The 23,090-nt window shown below is 45.0% G+C and overlaps 1 pseudogene; it reads left to right on the top strand.

Moving 5' to 3' along the window:
• Positions 1–3,842: 3,842 nt before the first annotated feature.
• Positions 3,843–23,090, top strand: part of LOC136489077 (uncharacterized) — a 31,302-nt pseudogene continuing 12,054 nt past the window's right edge.

The following is a 23,090-nucleotide window of genomic DNA, read 5'->3' as shown; positions in this document are numbered from 1 at the left end:
TTTATATCAACCCCCCTTCGAAGACAGTGTGTTTTGAATTTATCAATTTGATCAATTACTATGGAATGTAGAAGGAAAAAAATTAGATAATGGAAAAAGTATCCGGCTTCATTCTCTAAAGAGAGAAATCTGACCAAATTATTACCAGTTAACCACAACAATGAAAATGTTCCTGCAGAAAGTTGGGAAAGCTGAGAAAACAAAGTTTGTCAATTCCAGCCTCCCAGCTTGATTGAGGAAGGATGATGTGTATGTTAATCTTCTTCCACATGAAATCAATTACTTTTGATTAGGCTTAAGGGCAGTCCAAGATAAGTGAAACGCACGCAACCCCTTTCACAATTAAAAAGTTCTTGCCAAGTGCTGAAGCCTATCTTTCTTGAGTGTTAATGGGCACCATGATTGATTTGGAATAGTTGACTATTTAACAAAATAATATGTAACATTCAACATCCTATTTAATTATTAAGACCATACTATATGTAGCCTCTACCAAAACTAAGGATCGACAAGCACTAAAGAAGGGAACTGAAGTTTCTATCAAGCTTACAGATACATCATCTTCCATGCACTTGATGTTCGTGAAGTTAGCAACAACACCATCTTGTCGTTCTGCAAATTAAAAAAAAAAACAGTGTTACATCCCGCCAACAACACTCCAAATATATTTTTTTTCATGAAAACACATTATTCATCTGTTGCAGGAAATGTGGACTGTGAATTCTTCTTATCGCTAAGCCATTTGCTTGATACTGATTAAAATTACACCATCAGCCTGTTCGTTTAGGCTTTGTCTTGTCGTAAACGATCGTAAATTTCTAGCCGAAATAGTATTTTTCTCTCACACAAACCAATCAGTAGTACTTCTTCACAAACCAGCAACGATATGAACCAGCTAACCGAACAGACTGCATATGTCTACCCTACAAAATTCCAACAACAGTTTACGAGGGTGCGTCAAATCAGTCCTACAATTTAAAGTTACTCAAAAGTGTTATGTGACAGGTTATTAAATACAAATGAAGTTCTCATGAAATTAAACTCCCACTGAGATTAACATTTTTTTTGATAAGTAGATTAACATTATTCATATCGGTGGCCTTGAGAAATAATATTCTAGGTGGCTCAAATTGAATGGACCTCAAAAAGATAAACAAATCATGCAAATGCTCATGCAGCTCGGAAACAAAGAAAAAAAAATAGAATTAAATGTAAATGTGCATAGGAAGAGAAAAGAAGCAATTAACCAATCAACTATAACTAGCCCAGAACAGTGGCAGACCTAGAAAAAATTCTTAGATCGGATGAAATCTTACTATTACTAATTAGAGCCTCCACGTTAATCCTCACCAGAAGCGTAAATACTAAAATTTTTCACGTTAATCAGAAACATCTAACCATTAATTGAAAGGCTCCAACTATTCCTTAACCGTAGATTTATTTTGTTTTTTAATTATCCACCTCCATAATAATATAGATAAAAAATAGCCTAAAATCTCATTGTGACATACGGGAAAAAATACTTCAAGAAAAAAATGTACAAGAAAAAATCTCCTGTAATCACGTTTACACAAAAAAGAGATCTCCTGTACTCACGTTTGCACAACTTAAATGTAAGGAAATTTTCTTCAAGAAAAAAGGGTACAGTAAAAAAATCTCCTACTCACGTTCACAATTGATTAATAAAAAGCTAATATTTGATCAGTTAGATATTAATAAAATATCAGGTAAACAATGCCCATCACATCCACGTTAGATAATCTATAAATAAAAAATAAAAAATCAAATAGAAGGTTAATCTGTTACTCCGAGAAAACATTCTTCAAGAAAAAAAAAACATACAGAAAAAATCTCCAGTACCCAAGTTTTACATAACTTCAATGTACGGAAAATTTTCTTCAAGAAAAAACATACCGGAAAAATCTCCTACTCACGTCCACAGTTGATTAAAAAACTAATATTTGACCGGTTAGTATATTGATATAATATCAGGTCAACAATGGCCATCACATCCACGTTAGATAATAAAAATAAAAAATCAAATAGAAGGATAATCTATTAATTCATAAAACATGAGATACAATCTATGTCATTATAAAATATGATATAAAATTATACCTTTTAGTTTATATCAAAGTTATCAACCTCGGTCTTTATAAAATAATAAGTAAAACTATCTCTCATATCTATATGAAAATACCAATACGACGATATATCAAAAATAGTCCAACACACATAAAAGTACTCTATATATATTTCTAAATTACACACGCAAATGTTCGCTATGTTCTGTCATGTAGAGCAACTAAACATATATACGCTTAGCAAAAATATCTATTTATTAATAGCATATCAAACATGGAAAATAGTATCTTAATGAAACCACATAGCAATTATACTGACAGTTTATTTTAAATATGATAAAACGACATGACAATACAATTCATAGGTTGTTATTTTAAATAAGTTTATACATCTCAACTTAAACAATATGTCAAACCAATATTCTTTATTTAATTTTAGCCTCTATATTTATAAAATAATACTACTACACTATAAAATTTTGATAAATCAAATTCAACATCTTGAGTACAAGAATGTAAGCTAAAATGACTATATAGATCATTGTAATAACTAAGAAGGTAGATAGGACCTAACATCTTTTCTTAAATAAATCAAAAGAAAATTTTGAATAAAAGATACAATAAGCATTAGAGGTTTAACTTAACATGTGGTTAAAAAATTACAACAACTAGACTAAAAGTTGAAATATAAGTAAAATATTGATTTATGATATTATAGAAAGGGATGCAGCAAGAACTTATGTAGCTTAATTTAGGTTTTAGCTAAATACATATCATAAAATCTCCTACAACTAAAAAGAATAAAAGTAAAACTATTTTTTCATGTGACTTTTTTTGGGTTGCTCCTTCTTTGCGTCCGTGCGATACCGCGTCCCGCGTCCCCAGCTCCCTCCCCTCCCCTCGAATCACGGCTCCATCCCCCTCCAATCACGCTCCCTCCCTTCCCCATGCGCGCACCCAACCCGCTGCCGCCTCTCCCACATTCCCTCCCCCTCCCCTCCGCAACGCCGACCGCCCGCTCCCTGCTCTCCCGATCCAGTCCGCCCTCCGCGGCCACGCAACTCGGCCGTCGCCCCTCGGATTCTCGCACTTGGGTCCTGGCGCCCGCCGCTGCTCGTCCACTGCCATGGCCTTCCTAGCCAGCCAAGCTATGACGCCGACGGCCGTGGCGGCCCCTTCCCTCCATCCGTACTCCACAAAGAAAGAGCAAGAAAGACGGCAACACCGAGGTCCTCCACCGTCCCTATGACCTCCGCAGGCTGCAGCGTCCCCCCTGTCGGAGCGCAGCCCCTCCTGCGATCTCCGGCCGCCGCACGCCGCGGCTGCACGGCCCCGCAGCAGCGCCGCCGCACCCCTCCCCCTAGGGTTGCGACGCTGGCGCTAGGTCGCTCTCTCTCCCCCTCGCGAGATCCCTCTCCACCGTGCGGTCGTGCCCATTGCCATGCGCATCGGCCACTTGCATCGACTGCAAGCGGACGGCCTGGACCAGGCACGGCAGACGACGTGGCTGAGGCAGAGAAGGTCGCCGGGGACCGCCGGTTTCTCAGGCGCTCACCGGGGCACGGAGCAGCCAGGCCAGATCCGATCGGCGCTCGGTCGGAGACGGCGTAGCTGAGGCGGAGAAGGTCGGCCAGGAAGGGAAGAAGGCTGGCGGCGGTGGCGGCGTTCCTTGCGGTGGTGCGGCGACCGGTTAGCACCTGCTCAAAAGCTACCTTCGGCCATGGCTCAGAACGCTCTCCGTATCCGTTGCTGCAACCGATGCACGAGCTCCGCCCAATCCTATGCGTCGCCGTCAACGTCGTCTCCGCCATCTAGTCCTTCCGCGCCGGCTCCGACGTGCATGGCCCGCACGCCCTAGTGCGACTTTCCCCTTCTTGTCGTCGCCCGATGCCCGCCCTAGGGGGGCTGCTGATTCGTTTGTTGAATTGCTCCTCCGCAGATATTCGAGGGCATATTCTGGTGCTACGAGGTCAGTCTTCTCGCTCTTTGTCGCCATCGTCGAGACCGAGTGGGGGTTCATCATCTGCTTCTGGAAGGTTGGTTGGTTGCTCCACTTTCTATCTCCGTCGTACAACCTACCCTTAGCTTGGTTTGGATTGTGAGAGGCCGCGAATTCCTTGTGATGTTGTTACCGACACGACATGATTATATCAATTGGAGCCTGCTTGGTCGCTATCTGACTGATTGTGAAACTTTAGGTGATGTATACAATGCTACACAATTTAGTCAGTTGGGGCACTTGGTACAGGTAGACTGCAACTATTGTGTTTACCATTTATCAAAAAAAACTGTTGTGTTTACCAGGAAAGATATTTATAAGTTTATTAGGTACCAGTTTCTTCTGTTATGATGTTTTCATAATCGGCTTTTACTGTTTCAGTCCATAAATGCATTTTGGTCCTTAGGTTCTGCAAGTTAGTGAGGCTAGCTTAGTATTTTCTTGATTTTACTGCCTCGTTGATTTAGTGATGCCTTTAATTGTTATGCGATCAGATATTTGAATACTGGCCTGCAAGGGGAATGCTCCAGATCTTGTAAGTATTCTTTATGACCATGTTTCTATTTCCTCGAATTTTGTTTCCAAAACTCTGCAATCAATCTGTGTATATTCATTTGAATGCATAATTGAGTAAACCACGTATGCTTGGTGCTCATCCAGATATAGGAAGTGTTTGTTATCCTTTTTTTTGCAAATAATACAATAAAATATGAAAATAGACATAAGAGAAAGTTGCAGATGTGACAATGAGGCATTGATTTGTATTGTTTAGTATAATTGTTTTGTGAAATAAAACAATTATCTGCTTCCAATGTCAACCCAAAACTTGGTTTCTCCATAAATCTGGACCAAGATTTGATGAGCAACAATAATCTTCATACATTAGTTTGGTATGAAGGCCATAGTAGTGCTGCGTTAATGTCAGTTATGAGCAATTCCAACCTTCATACAGTAAATAATCTTCCTACATTAGTTTGGTATTAAGGCCATAATAGTGATGTGTTAATGTTAGTTATGACCAATTCCAACCTTCATACAGTATTTCAACATTCTCTTATGCCATATAATTGCTATATCAATCTTAGTTTCATGCAGTTTTATTCTTCTGTCGATGCATTGTTGTCCTCACATGTTCAGACCTCTCTGAAAGCATCTAGGCCCCTAGTTGGGTTTCAGTGATTAATGACAATACGTGATTACTGTGACTAACGTGTGTTTTGCAGAGGCAATTAAGTTATGTCACGGTAATGGAGATCGATTGGGCTATCATGATGGTCATGCCCCTACGATGGAAATCATTTTGGTTTTCAAAGGATGGATGATAAGGTTAAGGATGGACTAGTTCTAAGTGTCGATTGGAGTTGGAGTGACACTTAGAGTAGTTTAGGACTTTGTTTTTCCTTTGTCTGTACTATTAAGGGGGGTACGGACGGGTAGCTTGACCTAGGTGAGTCTAGTGGGTTAGGTGTGGTGCACACTTGCTAAAACTAGCGCTAGGTAGCTCCAAAATAGTCCTTAGATCCAATGGAGCAAACTTCATTCACGTATGATAGAGAGTTGGAAGTGAATGGAGGGTCAAATACTGACCGAACGCTGGCTTCGGTTTGACCGGACGCTGGCTCAGGGTCCGGTCAGTTCATTTGATCGAGGTGTTTTCGTCTGGTGCGACCGGGCGCTGAGAGATCAAGTGATCGGACGCTGAGGGCCAGCATCCGGTCGACTCCAGTAAGGTTCCAGAGAGGGAAAATCACGACCGGACGCGTCCGGTCAGTGCGGACCGGACGCTGGTCAGCATCCGGTCACACTTTGATCACTAGGAGTTCGGGGTGAACTGACCGCAGCGTCCGATCAACATGACCGGAGCGTCCGGTCACCCCGCAGAGGCACATAACGGTTCGTTTTTCGGCCCATGTTATAAATACCACCTCCATTCGTGTGTGGGGGTACTTTTGCTCATTCAAACAGCTGAGAAACACCTTAGAGAGTGCCAAGAAGAGCAAGGTCCTAGTAAGATGATTGAGATTTGAGAATCCCAAAGAGAGCCCTCATTAGTGAAGCAAGAGTAGCAAAGTGTGCATCCACCCTTCTCATTAGGCTTGTCGTGGTCAAGTGAGAGTTCATGCTTGTTACTCTTGGTGATCGCCATCACCTAGATGCTTGGTGGTGATTGGGAGTTTGGTGATCATCTGGCGGAGCTTGTGGGTGAACCCAACTCAAGTTGTGAGCGGTTGTGGGTGATTCACCGCGATGGAGTGTCAAAGAATCAACCCGTAGAGAGCACTTGATCCTTGCGCGGATCAAGGGGGAGCTACACCCTTGCGTGGGTGCTCCAACGAGGACTAGTGGGGAGTGGCAACTCTCCGATACCTCGGCAAAACATTGCCGCGTTCCTTCTCCTCTCTTTACTTTAAGCATTTATTTTGAGCAATTCAATACTTGTTTTTTACATTCCTAGAATTGCCATGCTAGAGAAGGATTGGAACTTAGGGTGCTAAACTTTTGTGCATTAGATCAATAGAAACAATTTCTAGGCACAAGGGGTTAATTGGGCTAACAATAGGATTTGATTATTGCAAAGAAATTTGTAATTAGCCCAATTCACCCTTCCTCTTGGGCATCTTTATCCTTTCAATTGGTATCAAAGCCTCGTGCTTATGTATTTAGGCTTAACCGCCTAGAGTAAGATGTCTCACAGGGATGGACCTCCTCCTATCTTTGAGGGAGATGATTTTCCTTATTAGAAAATTCGCATGGAGACGTATCTAGAAGCTCTAGATGTTGGTATTCTTAGAGCCGCCTCACAAGGCTTCCCAAAACCTCAGGATGCTACTCACCTACAAGGCGATGAGGTGAATTACGAGAAGTAGAATGCAAAGGCTCGAAACACCATCTTTAGAGGCCTTTGCAAAGATGTGTTCAATCGGGTGAGGAACCACAAAGACGCCCATGCACTATGGTTGGACATTTATGCGCTCCATGAGGGAACTAAGAGTGAGCGTGAGGAACGCTATCATCTTGTCATGAAAAAGCTCAACTCTTTTGAAATGCTTCCTAAAGAAAGTGCTAATGAGATGTATTCATGTTTGAATGTTCTTGTAGAGGAAGTCAATGGGCTTGGACTCACTCAAATGCAATCATCCGATGTTGTAAGAAAGATCTTGAGTGTCCTCCCCATTGATAAATATGGGCATATTGTGACTGTGCTTCATCAAGGTGATCTTTCCACTGCTACACCGACACAAATCTTGAGAAAGATCAATGCTCATGAGATGTACATGCACATCATGCCACAAGATGGCTCATCCTCTACTGTAACACCCTAAAATTTGCATTATTCCAAGAATAGCTAAATTGATTTATCTAAAGCATTTATGTGAGCATTCAAACATAGGCAAAGTAATAATTTTTATAAAACTAAAATCAAATATAAGATTAGCTACAAGTGATGCATACATGCTGCTGCATATTTATTTTTGTGATGAATGGTTTTGATTCAAAGTCCAAATGAATTCAAAATCTAATTGAAAATGAATTTGGAAAATTGTTGGAAATAGGAAAAGAATTATTTTTTCCTCTCCCTCCCTTCCTTGATTCTTGGCCCGCTCCTCCCGCCAGCCCAGCTCCCTCTCCCCTCCCCTTCCTCCTTCCTTCCTGGGCCGGCCCAAGTCGCGCGCGCCGCTGGAAACCGCCGCGCCTCCCTTTCCTCCTTCAGTCGCTGACCGCCCGGCCCCGCCTGTCAGCTCCCCCACCTTCCTCCCTCAACCGTAGCCCCCGGTCAAGCCGCGGCCGCAACCGCGCCCGCTCCACACGCGTCGTGGGAGCGTCCCCCTCCCCGTGCCCCGGCCTCTTTTTAAGCGAAGCCAAACCCCCGCGCGTCCCTCTCTCGCTCCCTGCTCCAATTTTCGCCCTCGCTCACGCCTCGGAGGCCGCAACCGCCGCACGGAGAAGCTCCGCCGACCGCCGTCCGTGTCGCCCGCCTTCCCCGAGCTGTCTCCGACCCTGATTTTCCCCACTGTGAGACCCCCATGCTCCCCTCTACCTCCCCATGCCGTTTAATTCGAGTTTCGTGCCCCCTAGGGCTCTAACCGCATGTGCCGATAGCTCTTGGCCGCCGGCCATGGCGACCACCGCCACGGCCGCACCCTCCAGCCACCTTTTTGGCCTAGCCGAGATCCCCTGCTCCTCCGCAACTTCCCGGTGCCCGCGGATACGCATTCCGTGGCCCATGGAGCCCTAAACGAGCTCGCTGGAGTGCTCCACACCGCCGGCCATGGAGAGCCACCGCGGCTGCACTGTTCCCCGCTGGCCACCCCTTCCTCTCTCTCCTCTGATTTAATCCTAGCTGTCCATCGCGTGATCAAAGGCCCTGGATGGACGATACCCCTTCGCGGGTGAATATGCTAAAGAGCCCCTCTGTTTCATGTAATAAAACCCACCGTCCTTAGCATATTTCCCCGTGTACGCTTTCTCGTTTTGAAAGCGTAAAGTTAACTGTTTTAGTTCAAAGTACGTTTTCAGTATTTACAGAAATGCCATTTGAACTGTTTTGCTTATAAAATCATCGTTTTAGCTCCGAATTGAACCGTTCAAATTGCGTTAGCTTTGTAATTTCATAATCTACATGTTAGTAGCACTGTTAATCAAGTTTGCAACTTTTAAGTTCCATGGTTAGATTTAATTAAATATATTGCTATAGGAAATCCCGTTTAAATCATAACTTTCGCATATTTAGCTTCGCTTTTTCGTGAACTTCGCTGTTGACGTGATCGTAGCGAGACGTAGATTATTTTCACAAACATTTTATCTTGTTTTCTATACTATTGGTGTACTATTCTAATTATAGGAATGTTTGCTTTGCATGAATGCCTTTGGAATGTTGTATGTTGCCTGTGTTGGTCGCGTTCAGACGGTGAGGAGAACGTTGAAGACCAAGAATTCTTTCGACGACCAGCAGGACCAACAAGAGTTTATGAACCAAGGCAAGTATAGCATGGGCCTACCTTGATGTCCTATTTCACTTTACTCAATTACTCATGTGCATGTGTCTAATTTTGATAACCCTAAGGACATTCTAGACATTTGATGACTTGTTCCCTTGACTCCTATGGGGTAATTGCATATAGGTAGATTGCTAGTGCTCTAACTGAACATGATCTACATGATGATGAATGGTTCTATGGAACCAAAAGTATAACATGATTTATAACAACTGATCCATAGGGCGAAGGGACAAATGACTGTTGATCATGTTGCTCCCGGCCCTCCATAAGGACTTATCTGTCGGCAAAAGCTGGGACTGACAGTGCAACCGGGAGAGTTATATGGCTCTGACTTTAGCTCAGTAATAGGACCTTTTCTAGCTAGTTAGAGGTTACCTTTTTGGTGCAAATGGGGCTTGCCACATTGGGTATAGGGCTGCCTCTGTTCCTATGTGTATAGTCACGATGGATATGTGCCATAGGAAAGGGAGGTTCCTACATCTGCCTGCCGAGGAAACCTAGCGGCCCTAACTTGTTAGAGAAACCTATGAAATGGCTTCATAGTGTACCCTGCCCGCTCACCTTGGCAGTGACATGGGAGTAATTCATCCGGGCATATGGGAATCACGACTCGCGGTGAATGTGCACCACCTCTGCAGAGGGTAACAAACTATTATAACAGTCGTGCTCATGGTCACGAGCGGCCCGGAAAACTCATAGAATAACTGGTTACTTGTTGATGATCATTTAAGATGTTCTATGATGATATATGATACACATGACCCTGATATATGTTCTTATGGGATTAAATGGAAGTTTAAGCATAATTTGATAATACCTGAGAATAAAAGCTTGACTTACTAAAAATGCTAACTGCAGTAAACCTGTGTCAACCTTTTTGAGCTTCATAACCCCATGTTAACTTGTTAAGTATGGGAAGTACTTACACTTGTTTATTTCTTTATTTGGATAAAAATCCCGGATGGGTAACAGATGACAACGGGTATGAGGAATTCCTTGAGGATTTTTAGGCTTGTAGTCAACCAGTTGACCTTCCCTATGATGAAGCCCCACGAGAGAGTTACCTTTTATTTTCCGTTGTGATGTATAAGACTAAGTTATATTATGAATCTGATGTATGAGACGCTGTGATGATACTTTATGTAATTTGTCAGCTTGTGTGTGTGATTGATCCCTGGGCACACACGAGTTTTGTGCATTCAATTTTATCCTTAAAATTGAGTGTGACAAATTGGTATCAGAGCCGTGTTGACTGTAGGACGCAAGCCTAGTTAGAAAACGGTCGTTTGAGCATCTTTGCTCCTCTGGTTTCTTGTTTACTGTCTTATTCTTGTTATTTTATTAAAACATTTATGCTTTTCATACCTTAATCTATTATATAAAATTGTTGATTCTAATTCTATCTCACTTTAAATCTATAGATGTCTCATAACCCGAAGACTGCCCGCCTCAGCACTGCTGGCTATCGTGCCCTGTTCACCCCACGTGCTCCACGGGCGGAGAAGGAGATTGTGATCATCTCCGACGATGAGGAGATGGCTACCCCGACACCTGCACCTGCTCCTACTCCGCTGTCGCACTGGTCTATCCTGTCGTGGCTACACCTGAGGAGTCGACGGCCAGTTCACCTACACCTGCACCATCCCTAGCTGTCCCTGTGGTGGATGAGGAGATAGGCTGGAAGTGCAAGTACTACTTCAAGCCAGCCCTAGAGATGGCCTACTACCACACCCTCCTCACTCACGTGCTGGACGACTACTACCCCGACCTGCACGCCTCCATCAGCTACCACTATGCAGAGTACCAGCATCCATTGGAGGCTACCTTCTGAAAGGTAGAGCTGGTGGTCACCGCCTGGAATGACATCAAGAATGGACATGAGGTGGAGACTGTCCACCGTGCCACTGCTAGAAGGGCCCATGCCTTGGATGGCATGGAAGATGCAGCGCAGGACGCCTACATCTACTACCATGGTCGTCGCTTTGAGGCCATAAGGGAGGATCGCTTCAGGTTCCTTCCTCGCAATGATCATGAGGGTGTTTGGTAGGTCTTGGCTCTGCCAGAGGGTGACCCAACTCTTGAAGCGACAGTGCAGCATGTCCATGCCATGCAGGGGGTGGATGAGGAAGTCAAAGGAGAACTGCGTGCATCCCAGAGTGCTGAAAGACGCCTCCAGAAGCAAGTGGATGAACTTCAAGCTCAACTTGGGCAGCCATCGATCTACAAGAAGAAGCACCGGTCCTTCACCATGATTGACACCGCTCCATAGGTGTTAGGTGCCTTGATTTAGACTACCACGTCGTTAGTTCGTGTTTCATATTTAGTCTTGTTTGGTCTTGTGAACTTGGATGATTAGATGTTTTAATTTGTGAACTTGGTTGATTTGGTATTTGTTTGATTGCTGGAAGTTTGTGGGCATGTCCACAACTACCTTAGATTGGAACCTTAAGTTTAGAATGAAATCTTAATGCAGATGTTTCGCTTTATCTTATCTCTGCTGTGCTGATTTCTGGAGCAGCCTGTGTTCTTTATCTGTTATCTCGAAATCTAGGCAGTCAAAAATTCTGAAATTTTTGTGGAGATAACTAGACTTCTGTATCTTTCAAATGTCTCTGGAATCACATCAATAGCTGTTCATATTTGTGAGATCTATCTGTCACAAGTTGATGTTTCTGCGCTGACTAGAACCCAGAACAGATTCGGTTTAGCTCTATTTTTGACCATGTGTATGTTAGAATCTGTAAAAGTGATCTAAATAAAAGTTGTAGCTGATCTCCTAAGCTTTCCAACCGTTCTTGATACACTTCTGTTGGATATATGAAACTCGAGTTATAACAGTTTTACTGAACTGCTGAATTTGAATCTTGTCCAAAAAATTCTCAGCATTGTTTCTTATCTTTTGTAAGCTCTCTATAATTGGAAAATCTCTAAATTTTGCGCATTTGTTGGAAAACAGATGGCCACAAGAGGAGGAAGAGGCAGAGGCCGTAGTCGTGGACGTGATGCTCTCATAAATCCACCACCACCGCCACCTGTGACCATGAAACAAATATTGGGAATGCAAGCGCAGTTGATGCAAGCTATGATGCAGCGCTTGGACAATGAACCTGCAAGAGGACCACCGCCTGTTCAGGTCAGAGATAAGCGTAGAGAGTTTATGAAGGGTCGTCTACTGGTGTTCACTCATGCCTCAGACCCTATGGAGGCAGATGATTGGCTGCGTGCTATAGAGAAGCAACTTAACATAGCACAATGCAACGATCTTGAGAAGGTGTTGTATGCTTCTGGTCAACTCCAAGGAGCAGCTCAGGATTGGTGGGATTCTTTCCAGTACGGACGTCCCAACAATGCTCCTGCTATCACCTGGCAGGAATTCAAGGACAATTTCCGGTCTTATCATATCCCTGATGGACTCGTGGAATTGAAGCAGGAGGAATTCAGGTCCCTCAAAGAAGGATCCATGACTGTGGCGGAGTATCGTGACAAGTTTACTCAACTGTCACGCTATGCTCCAAATGATGTGGCTGAGGACAAGGATAAGCAATGCCGTTTCCTCAAGGGACTCTATGATGGGCTGTAGCTTCAACTGATGTCCAACACCTATTCCAACTTTCAGTCATTAGTGAACCGCGCTATTGTGATTGACGATAAGCGCAAAGAGATGGAAGCCAAGAAGAGGAGGCTTCAAGGGCAAACTTCTGGAAGTAACACCCGCCCGCGTGCCTATCCCCAGCAGGGTTTCCAGCAAAGGAATCAAGGATAATCTAACTAGGGAAACCATGGTCAGTATCCTCAACGGAACCAGTTCTAGCAACGCCCTCAGTACCAGCAACAGTATGGTAATCAGCGTCCCCCACAACAGACTGGCAATCCGACAACACGCCAGGGACCATCCAACAATGCTCCTATGAAGAGTGGTGCACCCAATAACCCTAATGTCTGCTACCGCTACGGAGAAGTAGGTCACTATGCTCATCAGTGCCCTAAGAAGCAGAACCAACAAGCACCTCAGAACTAGACTGGCAATCAGAAGTTCAACGCCCGACCACCTCACACTGCGAAGGTGAACTATGTGTCATCTGATGCAGCTCAAGAGACGCTAGAGGTCATGTTGGGTACGTTCAGTGTCAACTCTATCTCTGCTATAGTACTTTTTGATTCTGGTGCTTCGCATTCTTTTATTTCCCAAGCTTTTGTTAGAATGCATAGCATACCTTTGTGTGCCATAAAAAACCCCATACTAGTAAATTCACCGGGAAGTAGTATGCCCACTTCATATTGGAGTCCCTCAACTAGCATTTCCTTAAGGGGGGTAGACTTCAAAGTGAAACCAATTGTGTTGAGAACAGCGGGAATTGATCTTATTCTAGGAATGGATTGGATGAAACAACATCGGGCAGTGATTCAGTGTCAGGAGAAATCTGTGGTTGTGACATCACTCAATGGAGATAGAATCTGTGTAGAAGTGGTAGTACAAGCTCAGCCTATAGCCACAGTGAACCAGCTAGATGGTGAAGCCAATAAACAAGATCGTGTCGTGGAGGAGTTCTCGGATGTCTTCCCCGATGACTTGCCAGGTACACCTGACCGAGACATTGAATTCATTATTGAATTATTACCTAGAACTGCACCAATAGCTAAATGTCCATATAGAATGGGGGTTAATGAATTAGAAGAGCTTAAGAAACAACTAAAAGAGTTGCAAGAAAAAGGTTTCATACGCCCCAGTTCTTCCCCATGGGGGGCACCTGTGATCTTTGTGGATAAGAAGGATGGTAGTCAACGGATGTGTGTGGATTACTGTTCACTTAATGAGGTTACAATCAAGAATAAATACCCTTTGCCTAGGATTGATGATTTGTTTGATCAGTTGAGAGGAGCCCATGTGTTCTCCAAGATTGATCTCCGCTCTGGTTACCATCAGCTTAAGATTCAAAACTCGGACATACCCAAGACATCATTCACTACATGGTATGGATTATATGAGTACACCGTTATGTCTTTTGGATTAACCAATGCACCTGCATACTTCATGTATCTGATGAATAAGGTGTTCATGGAGTTTCTGGATAAATTTGTGGTGGTATTCATAGATGACATACTAATATTCTCCAAGACTGAAGAAGAACATGCTGAACATATAAGGTTAGTCTTGCAAAAGCTTAGAGAACATAAGTTGTATGCTAAGCGGAGCAAGTGTGAGTTTTGGTTGAAGGAAGTCTCTTTTCTAGGTCATGTTGTCTCCAATGGTGGAATAGCAGTGGATCCAAGCAAAGTGCAAGATGTATTGAATTGGAAACCATCAACCACTGTAAGTGAGATTCGTAGCTTTTTGGGATTGGCTAGATACTATAGGAGGTTCATTGAAGGTTTTTCCAAACTAGCCAAGCCTATGACAGCTCTGTTGGAAAAGAATGCTAAATATGTATGGTCAGATAAATGCCAGACAAACTTTGATGAACTAAAGAAGAGATTGACTACAGCTCCAGTATTAATTCTACCTGATTTAAGCAAGAACTTCTCTATATATTGTGATGCATCCCGTTTGGGCCTTGGATGTGTGCTTATGCAAGAAGGAAGAGTGGTGGCATATGCATCTAGACAATTGAGAAAGCATGAGTTGAATTACCCTACTCATGACTTGGAATTGGCAGCTGTGGTTCATGCTTTGAAGATCTGGAGACATTATCTAATTGGACATAAGAGTGATATCTATACATATCATAAGAGTTTGAAGTATATCTTTACTCAATTAGATCTGAATCTGAGACAACATCGTTGGTTGGAATTGATCAAAGACTATGACTTGGAGGTGCATTATCACCCGAGAAAAGCAAATGTCGTAGCTGATGCACTTAGCAGGAAGAGCTATGCTAATGGACTAGGGACGGCAATTATGTCAGTAGAGTTGTGTTCTGAAATGGAGCATCTCAACTTGAGTTTTGTCACTAATGCAATGGAATTGGTGATAGAGCCTACTTTGGAGCAAGAGATACGCAAAGGTCAATTGGAGGATGAAAAACTTAAGGAGATAGCAGAGAATGTAGTGCTTGGAAAGGCACTCGGATTCATGGCACTCTTTGGTTCAGAAAAAGGATATGTGTACCTGAAGTGAAGGCTATCTGTGATGCAATTCTGCAAGAGGCCCATGAGTCTGCTTATTCTATACATCCCAGAAGTACCAAGATGTATTTGGATCTCAAGGAGAAGTATTGGTGGTATGGTTTGAAGAGAGATGTGGTAGAGTATGTGGCTTTGTGTGACACTTGTCAAAGAGTGAAAGCTGAGCATCAAAGACCTGCAGGGTTACTACAACCAATGAAGATTCCTGAATGGAAATGAGAAGAAGTTGGTATGGATTTTATTGTAGGATTGCCCCACACTCAAAGAGGTTATGATTCAATATGGGTAATAGTGGATCGACTCACCAATGTTGCTCACTTTTTACCAGTCAAGACTACCTATACGGGTGCAAGACTAGCAGAGTTGTACATGGAAAGAATAGTGTACTTATATGGTGTTCCCAAGAAAATTGTGTCAGATAGAGGCACTCAGTTTACATCGCAATTCTGGCAGAAAGTACATAGATCTTTGGGGACAAAGTTGAATTTCAGTTCTGCTTACCACCCGCAAACTGATGGACAGACTGAAAGGATCAACCAGATTTTGGAAGATATGTTGAGAGCTTGTGCACTACAGTATGGTGATAGTTGGGATAAGAGTCTGCCATACGCAGAGTTCTTGTACAACAACAGTTATCAGAAGAGTCTCAAGATGGCACCTTTCGAGGCGTTGTATGGACGAAAATGTAGAACACCTTTGTTCTGGAATCAAACTGGTGAAACTCAAGTGTTTGGACTCGATGTCCTTAGAGACGTGGAAGAACAAGTGAGAATGATTAGAGACAATTTGAGAGTGGCTCAGTCCCGACAGAAGAGTTACGCTGATACTCGCAGAAGAGAGCTGACTTTCGAAGTTGGTGATTATGTGTACTTGAAGGTGTCACCAATGAGAAGTGTGAAAAGATTCAATATGAAGGGAAAGTTAGCACCAAGGTATATTGGACCTTTTAAGATCCTAGAGAGACGTGGAGAAGTAGCTTATCAGTTGGAACTGCCTGAGAGTTTGTCAGGTGTGCACGACGTGTTCCATGTTTCCCAATTGAAAAAGTGTTTGAGGGTACCAGAAGAGAAAATTCCTTTAGAAGAACTTGCTGTCAAGGAAGATCTTACTTATGAAGAGTATCCGATAAAGACCTTGGAAACTGCCGAAAGAGTTATAAGAAGCCGAACTATAAAGATGTGCAAGGTGCAGTGGAATCGAAATACAGAGGATGAGGCTACTTGGAAAAGAGAAGAGGATCTGAGAAAGACTTATCCCCAACTGTTTGAGTAAGCAATCATCCGAATCTCGAGGACGAGATTCATCTTAAGGGGGGTAGAATTGTAATGCCCTAAAATTTGCATTATTCCAAGAATAGCTAAATTGATTTATCTAAAGCATTTATGTGAGCATTCAAACATAGGAAAGTAATAATTTTTATAAAACTAAAATCAAATATAAGATTAGCTACAAGTGATGCATACAAGCTGCTGCATATTTATTTTTGTGATGAATGGTTTTGATTCAAAGTCCAAATGAATTCAAAATCTAATTGAAAATGAATTTGGAAAATTGTTGGAAATAGGAAAAGAATTATTTTTTCCTCTCCCTCCCTTCCTTGATTCTCGGCCCGCTCCTCCCGCCAGCCCAGCTCCCTCTCCCCTCCCCTTCCTCCTTCCTTCCTGGGCCAGCCCAAGTCGTGCGCGCCGCTGGAAACCGCCGCGCCTCCCTTTCCTCCTTCAGCCGCTGACCGCCCGGCCCCGCCTATCAGCTCCCCCACCTTCCTCCTGCAACCGCAACCCCCGGTCAAGCCGCGGCCGCAACCGGGCCCGCTCCACGCACGTCGTGGGAGCGCCCCCCTCCCCGTGCGCCGGCCTCTTTTTAAGCGATGACGAACCCCCACGCGTCCCTCTCTCGCTCCCCGCTCCAGTTTTCGCCCTCGCTCACGCCTCGGAGGCCGCAACCGCTGCACGGAGAAGCTCCACCGACCGCCGTCCGCCGTCCGCGTCGCCCGCCTTCCCCGAGCCATCTCCGACCCTGATTTTCCCCACTGTGAGACCCCCATGCTCCCCTCTACCTCCCCATGCCGTTTAATTCGAGTTTCGTGGCCCCTAGGGCTCTAACCGCATGTGCCGATAGCTCTTGGCCGCCGGCCATGGCGACCACCGCCACGGCCGCACCCTCCGGCCACCTTTTTGGCCTAGCTGAGATCCCCAGCTCCTCCGCAACTTCCCAGTGCCTGCGGATACGCATTCCGTGGCCTAGCCGAGAAAAGTTAATTGTTTTAGTTCAAAGTACGTTTTCAGTATTTACAGAAATGCCATGTGAACTGTTTTGCTTATAAAATCGTCGTTTTAGCTCCGAATTGAACCGTTCAAATTGCGTTAGCTTTGTAATTTCATAATCTACATGTTAGTACCACTGTCAATCAAGTTTGCAACTTTTAAATTTCATGGTTAGATTTAATTAAATATATTGCTATAGGAAATCCCGTTTAAATCATAACTTTCGCATTTTAGCTCCGTTTTTCGGGAACTTCGCGTTGACGTGATCGTAGCGAGACGTAGATTATTTTCACAAACATTTTATCTTGTTTTCTATACTATTGGTGTACTGTTCTAATTATAGGAATGCTTGCTTTGCATGAATGCCTTTGGAATGTTGTATGTTGCCGTGTTGGTCGCGTTCAGATAGTGAGGAGAACGTTGGAGACCAAGAATTCTTCGATGACCAGCAGGACCAGCAAGAGTTTGTGAACCAAGGCAAGTATAGCATGGGCCTACCTTGATGTCCTATTTCACTTTAATCAATTACTCATGTGCATGTGTCTAATTTTGATAACCCTAAGGACATTCTAGACATTTGATGACTCGTTCCCTTGACTCCTATGGGGTAATTGCATATAGGTAGATTGCTAGTGCTCTAACTGAACATGATCTACATGATGATGAATGGTTCTATGGAACCAAAAGTATAACATGATTTATAACAACTGATCCATAGGGCGAAGGGGCAAATGGCTGTTGATCATGTTGCTCCCAGCCCTCCATAAGGACTTATCTGTCGGCAAAAGCTGGGACTGATAGTGTAACCGGGAGAGTCATATGGCTCTGACTTTAGCTCAGTAATAGGACATTTTCTAGCTAGTTAGAGGTTACCTTTTTGACGCAAATGGGGCTTGCCACGTTGGGTATAGGGCTGCCTCTGTTCCTATGTGTATAGCCGCGATGTATATGTGCCATAGGAAAGGGGGGTTCCTACATCTGCCTACCGAGGAAACCTAGCGGTCCTAACTTGTTAGAGAAACCTATGAAATGGCTTTATAGTGTACCCTGCCCGCTCACCTTGGCAGTGACATGGGAGTAATTAACCCGGGCATATGGGAATCACGACTCACGGTGAATGTGCACCACCTCTGCAGAGGGTAACAAACTGTTATAACAGCCGTGCTCACGGTCACGAGCGGCCCGGAAAACTCACAGAATAATTGGTTACTTGTTGATGATCATTTAAGATGTTCTATGATGATATATGATACACATGACCCTGATATATGTTCTTATGGGATTAAATGAGAGTTTAAGCATAATTTGATAATACCTGAGAATAAAAGCTTGACTTACTAAAAATGCTAACTGCAGTAAACCTATGTCAACCTTTTTGAGCTTCATAACCCCATGTTAACTTGTTAAGTTCGGGAAGTACTTACACTTGTTTATTTCTTTATTTGGATAAAAATCCCAGATGGGTAACAGATGACAACGGGTATGAGGAATTCCTTGAGGATTTTTAGGCTTGTGGTCAACCAGTTGACCTTCCCTGTGATGAAGCCCCACGAGAGAGTTACCTTTTATTTTCCGCTGTGATGTATAAGACTAAGTGATATTATGAATCTGATGTATGAGACGCTGTGATGATACTTTATGTAATTTGTCAGCTTGTGTGTGTGATTGATCTCTGGACACACACGAGTTTTGTGCATTCAATTTTATCCTTAAAATTGGGTGTGACATCTACCAAGAAGAAAGATAAGGACCTAGCATTCAAAGCTAGCCAAGAGAAGGGTAAAGCAAGACTTGAGTATGAGAGCTCAAGTGATGATGAAGTTGATGATGAAAGTCTTGCTCTCATGGTGAAAAAGACTGCCAAGATGCTAAAGAAGCTCAACAAGAGTGGCATCAAGTTTGATGGCAAGAAGAAGTTCTTCACTAGCTCTAGAAGGAAGCCAATCTTCGAGATGGATTGCTTCAATTGTGGAGAACTTGGTCATCTAGCACACCAATGCACTAAGCCCAAGAAAGACAAGTTCAAGAACAAATACAAGGGCAAGAAAGATGACTCAAGTAATGAAGAAGAAGAAGAAGAAGAGAAGAAGAAGAAGAAACCATACAAGAAGAGAGATGGCAAGAAGAAGGACTTCCATAAGCAGAAGAAGAGTGAAAAGGCATACATTATCGGTGATTGGCTCATGGATATTGATTCATCTAGTGCCTCATCTGATGATGATAGTGACAACGAGAAGGTGGCCGCAATTGTTATCAACTCTTCATCATCTTCACCGCCACCACTGCCATCATTCTCTATACACCTATGCCTTATGGCCAAGGGTGACCGCAAGGTATCTAATAATGATGATAGTAGTGATGATGAGCATGCTAGTGATGATGATAGCGATAGTGATGATGATGAATATGAATCATCTTCTTATGATGATCTTGCTAGATTGCTAAAACAACACATTAAGATCATTATAAAAAGAGTTAAATGCATCAGCGGCCCTCGAACTTGTAGGCGTGTGTCACATAGGTCCATGAACTTGAAAAATGCATTTCTGGGTCACTAAACTTGTTAAGTGGTGCACCGCAGGCCCATACCAGCCACGTGGACATTTTTTGCTGACGTGGCATGCTAGTATGACATATAATTTTCATTTAACCCCTCACATCTATTTTTCTCATAAAAAATAGACCCCAGCGCTGCTGCTGCTCGGCGTTGTCACGGCCATGCTGCTGCTCGGCGTCGTCGTGTACACGCTCGCGGGCGGCCTCAAGGCCACGTTCCTCGCCAGCTACATCCACTCTGTCGTCGTGCACGTCGTGCTCGTCCTTGTCTACACCTCCAGCCACCGGCTCGGCAGCCCCCGCGAACTGCGACCCCGGCGGCCGCGCCCCTGGCTGGCGATGCTTCGGCGAGCCGCGCCTCCGGCGGCCACACCCATGCCTAGTCACGCTCCGGCGAGCTGCGCTCCTGGTGACCACGCCCCCGGCGCCGCGCCCTGGCGAACTGCGACCCCGGCGGCCACGACCCCGGTGATCAGCGAGACGATGAGGCTGCACGCGCCAGCGCCGCTCCTGATCCCGCGCGAGATGACGGAGGACACGGAGCTACTGGGTCACCGCGTGCCGGCGCGCACGCGGGTGGTGATCAATGCGTGGGCCATCGGCCGGGAACCCGCGGCGTGGGAGCGCGCGGAGGAGTTCGTGCCGGAGCGGCTCGTCGGCGGCGCGGGCGCGCCACCAGTGGAGTACAGCTACAGCAAGGTGGGAGTGGGGCAGGACTTCAGGTCCGTGGCGTTCGGTGCCGGGAGGCCGGGGGGTGCCCCGGCGCCAGGTTTGCCGCGGCGGCGTGGGGACGCCGCCCGTGGACGTGAGCGAGGTGTACGGTCTCTCTGTCCGGCTCAAGACGCCGTTGATCCTCGTCGCCAAACCATGGCTTGGATAAACTTGACGAAATGGACCGGACTTCGTGCAAGAGGAATCAAAACTGAATTCCATTTGCATTAGCAGATGCAGATCGACTTTGCGAACAGAGGCACAACAGAGCACACGTTCTCTTCTCTCGGACAAACAGAACGAACCACACCACGGATACTGCAGAGTACTACAAGTACAGCCTACCCAAGCCTGTTTGTTCATAACGGCGATCAATTCTGGCATGAGACGATGGTTCCTTAGAATTCAAGAACACTACTAATCTACTCAGAACGAGATGTACCCTGACAGAAAGCTGCAGGCAAGAACACTACTAATCACCAGGGGAAACAAATGGAAGCCGTCGGCGAGAGGAGATGGATTATATTCAGATGGCCATCATCTCATTTCTCATCACGACGACGACGACGACTGTCCCTCGTCCGTCTCGCTCGTCAGTTCCATCCCCTCTAGCCAAGACTGAACGTACTGGATCACCAAGCGATCGTTCCTCTCCCTCTCCATCTTCCCGACGGCGTCAAGCTCTACATGCAAAACATCAGCAATTTATCAGGGTCAGCGAGCAAAAGCAATTAGCGATCCAGATCTATCCAAATTAATAAATGCTTGCTAGTAAAATCAGATCTGAGCAACATCGATCGATGCCAAACAGCAATGCATGCAACTTTGTTCAGAGAAGAATTCCATTCATTCCGTGCATTGCTGTTTGCATGAAAGATTGGAACATGCATATATGCTGCTGTTGCCTGTCATCTCCAAACTAGTATGCAGGATGTCAGTTGCAGCACCAGTGCAGGCACAGAGTATGATCAGTGATGATAGATATCACGGAACTGCTAGGATGTCAGTTGCAGCACCAACGCAGGCACAGCCAGCCATGGGTGTGGCCACCGGAGGCGCTGCTCGCCGGGCTCGGCAGCCAGGGGCGTGGCCGCCGGGGTCGCAGTTCGCCAGGGCGCGGCGCCAGGGGCATGGTCACCAGGAGCATAGCTCGCCGGAGCGCGGCTAGGCATGGGTGTGGCCACCGGAGGCGCGGCTCGCCGAAGCATCGCCAGCCAGGGGCGCGGCCGCCGGGGTCGCAGTTCGCGCGGCCTCAGGGACGACGGCGGCTGCGGCTGCGACCTGCTGCTGCTGGTCCTGCGACGCGCGAGACGATGACGAACGCGGCCAACTCCACGGCGCAGAGCCCGGCGAGCCTGGCTGGACCGCCACCCCACGCGCGGCGTCGCGTACGTGAGCTTCGGCACGGTGGCGTCCCCGTGGCCCGACGAGCTCCGCAAGCTGGCGATCGGGCTGGAGGCCTCGGGCACGCCGTTCGTGTGGTCGCTGCGCGAGGACTCATGGCCGCTGCTCCCGTCGGGCTTCCTGGACCGCACCACCAGCACCGGGTCCGGGCTCGTGGTGCCCTGGGCGCCACGGCGGGCGCTGGGGTCTATTTTTTGCTATAGCTGTGGGCGCTGGGTCTATTTTTTATGAGAAAAATAGATGCGAGGGGTTAAATGAAAATTATATGTTATACTAGCATGCCACGTCAGCAAAAAAATGTCCACGTGGCTGGTATGGGCCTGCGGTGCACCACTTAACAAGTTTAGTGACCCAGAAATGCATTTTTCAAGTTCATGGACCTATACGACACACGCCTACAAGTTCGAGGGCCGCTGGTGCATTTAACTCTTATAAAAACTAAAGCTAAAAATGAAAAGCTAGAAGCTAAAAATGATTCTCTTTTAGCCAAATGTGATATAATGGAAAAGGCTAGTGTTGAGCTTAAAGAAACAAATGATGCTATATCATCCAAACACAAGGAGCTCAAATCTTCTAAGAAAGAGCTTAAAGAAAAACATGATAAACTTGAGTGGGTGCACAAAGAGCTCATCACTAGCCACAACAAGCTAAAAGAAGAATATAGAACTCTTAAGATTAATCATGATAATCTTGTCATTGCTCAAGAATTTTTATCCGATGAGCCACATGATACTACTAACAATGTTGTCAAGATTGATATAGCTACATCATGTGATGATTTGATCATTGAGAGCATTGAGCAAAGTTCTAGTAGCAAGGGCAAGCAAGTGGTTGAGGCCGATGAGTATGATGAGTTTGTCAAGCTTAAGAATAACAATGAAAAGCTCAAGAAAGATCTTGATGAACTCAAAACCACCAAGTCTATTGTGCTAGAAACTATTGTTCATGA

This window comes from Miscanthus floridulus, chromosome 10, assembly GCF_019320115.1.
Source record: "Miscanthus floridulus cultivar M001 chromosome 10, ASM1932011v1, whole genome shotgun sequence".
Classification (NCBI taxonomy): Eukaryota; Viridiplantae; Streptophyta; class Magnoliopsida; order Poales; family Poaceae; genus Miscanthus; species Miscanthus floridulus.
Note: the sequence above shows the minus strand (reverse complement) of the source record. Positions and strands in the feature narration are given on the sequence as shown.